General features: G+C 40.8%; 1 long non-coding RNA gene across 1 annotated transcript in view; it reads right to left on the bottom strand.

Moving 5' to 3' along the window:
• LOC117960826 overlaps positions 1 to 2,653 on the bottom strand; it is a 17,136-nt gene extending 14,483 nt beyond the window's left edge. The window contains exon 1 of the long non-coding RNA XR_004660240.1: positions 2,576 to 2,653. This is a non-coding gene — a long non-coding RNA (uncharacterized LOC117960826). The remainder of the gene's footprint in view (positions 1 to 2,575) is intronic.
• Between the last annotated feature and the right edge of the window lie 231 nt (positions 2,654 to 2,884).

The raw sequence follows: 2,884 nt of genomic DNA, 5'->3' as shown, positions 1-2,884 counted from the left end.
TCCTCTCCCACATGCGCAATGCTTTTGAATCTACAATGATTCATGTCAGTTTTGCAATAGTTTACAGTAATATTCTTAAATCATGATTCAGAATTTCACCCTCAAAATAATACAGAGAGATTGTTGGGAAGAATAGGAACAGGCAACAGAGTAGTAAGTATAACAGCAGCGATGTAGAAAAAGACAAAAAAGTGAAAATGCATTAGCATGAGGCTTATGACACCTGCTCAAGAACACAGTGGCAACCAATGTTGCTTTTTCAAATGGATACCATCTGGAAGGGCTGAGAAGTGACAGAGCTGCTTCTATGATATTAGAATTACAGGATAGCAACCAGTTTAAAGAGAAATTCATTCAGGAGCTGTTCGACCATCTGACGCGCTGAGCTGCATTAATAAGCGTTAGTTTCCTATTGGGGGTTTACTTATGTCCGATAATGTGATCTACGAGCGTTCAAGTTGCCCGAGGAGAGCAGTAGTTAAACATGGCCATCCCATCAACTCCAAATCACTGCCAAAAGACAGATTGTGTTGTGACAATGTACAAGCTGTCATATCAATAGACGCCCAAGTGAAACCAAGAATATAAGGACAAACATGTCTTTCTTTTTGAGTTCTATGGGCTATATATACTGTACTTTCCACTTCTGTGTATTCTGCAAGATGTGATTGATCAACTTCTAGGCAAGTCCCGCCCTAAAAAGCAGCCCGATTGGTTAGTGTTAGGCATTGACCTGGAGTAGCTGTGGTTAGGATAGCCAATTGGTCAGGGGATAAGACCTGGACAAATCGGGTTACGTCACCATGCGTAGGCATGGACGCCTGGCCAATAGTATTGTGTGAATGCTATTGGAGGGCGGGTCTTGCTTAGAAGTTGCGTGGGTTCCATAATATTGCAAAAATGACACTAGGTTGGAATGATCTGAGTGTATAGGAACGTTTTCTGTTTCACGACATGAAAACACTACAACAGAATAAAGCTTTTGGGTATAAAGAGAAAAGAAAATCTATCTCCAAATCATGTCTATGGAGCACCACCAAACTTTATACAGTACTTAGTACAGTACAAGTTTAAGATTTACTTCTCTGGTTTCTGGCTTTGAGAGAGAGAAGATCTTGCTCTTAAATGTGGATTGGTGGGTCCTAGGTCGTTCTTAATCTAGGTGGCGTTTAGCTAACTGCTTGCATATGTGTCTTGGTTTTTATTTAGGAGACTTTAGCAATGCCATACAAACACAGATCACTTTTGTATCTACGTCTTTTGTTAAGTTATGAGTTAGCTTGATTAGAAATTTTATTCAACTGTGTTTATTGTGTAAAGTCATAACAGAAGTTATCTTAGGACACATAACAGCTGGAGTAGGTCTAGACTGAACGATTCCACCCAAAGAGTAAGCATTCGGTGCAACAATGGCAAGGAAAAATGTCCTTTTTGTCTATATTCATGATGCTACACTTCCGTGATTTCTCTGAGGCAGCCAGGAATTCCGCCGGTTGTCCTTCTTTTCTGCCAAATGTCCATTACCTTCCTCTTTATTTGTGTTTGCATTTTATAGATAATTTTTCGGACATTTGTAGGCCTTTATTGACAGGACATCTGAAGAAATGAAAGGGGAGAGAGAGGGGGGAATGACATGCAGCAAAGGGCTGCAGGTCGGATTCAAACCCGTCCCCGCTGTGTCGAGGAGTAACCCTCTATGTATGGGCGCACGTTGTACCAACGGAGCTATCCGGGCGCCCGATTGCATAGGCATTTTAAACTCCTGTGGATTTATGAAGACTATGTTAACTGCTTCTCAGAGCTCTGCAGGGTAAATCCAGACAGCTAGGTTTCTGTTGCACGAATAAAACAACTTTTGTCGATGTTCGACAGGACCACCGCAGCAGTTGCAACCGTAATCCAGGTGCCACCACAATCCAAGGCAATCTAGGAGCCAAGAAAGCACAAGCACCCCAGGGATGAGCTAAATTAGTTACACATGTTCCAACAAAACAAGTTTCTTCCCGAGGCTATTTTGCAGTGGCACCGTGGCTCCGTACTGTGCTCCGCGCCGCCCAAGAAGAGTGTGATTATTTGAAAGAAATGCCAACAAACCAGAGCACGTGTTTCTTCGATCCAAGAATACTCTGTGCACTAAACAGCAATCCTCCACAGCGCCGCGGTGCAGGAAGGTCTGGCAAAGCGAGACTAATGATACCCAGACTAGTTTGATTTTGTTCTGTTTCCCTGCTATCTCTGCTCCTTGACAGAGAGAGTTTGAGTGATCGGACCTCTAATGTACACAATTTAATGCAACTCTTTGTGAAATATAATGAAAAACTTTTTACAGGATTTATCATTTTTCTTCATTATTGATTAGCTCAGGTAGAGCAGTTGATGAAGAGCAGCAAGAGATAAGATATGAATAACCCACCAGTTTCTGTCCAGTTCAATTTTCATTTTTTTTTCACTGTATTATTTTTTTCTTATAGTGTCAAATAATCAATTGTGTCACATCACACTCTACTGGTCTTACAAATTTCCATACCACTTCATTCTAAACAAAATACCAGCTGATCTGAGAGGGGGGCCTTACTTTAACACAATATCTACGTTGCCCATTGTCAGCAACCATTCATCCAATGTTCCAAAGGCACATCATGTTTACTTATCTTCAGTCATGCATTCAAACCTTTATTTAACCAGGATGAAAAAACTCCTTAAGATTCATAATCTCTTATACAAGAGTGTCCTGAAAATGGCAGACAATCTGATATCATATTAAAAAAAAACGAACTGAGAAAACATTGGAGAACCCCTTTGCAATTGTGTAAGCACATAATGTAATCTGAAAACTGCTGACCTGGTTAAAAAAAAAAAACTGATCTCAGCGGGTATTCTGTCT

This window comes from Etheostoma cragini, chromosome 17, assembly GCF_013103735.1.
Source record: "Etheostoma cragini isolate CJK2018 chromosome 17, CSU_Ecrag_1.0, whole genome shotgun sequence".
Taxonomy (NCBI): domain Eukaryota; kingdom Metazoa; phylum Chordata; class Actinopteri; order Perciformes; family Percidae; genus Etheostoma; species Etheostoma cragini.
This window is presented reverse-complemented; position numbering and strand designations above follow the sequence as displayed.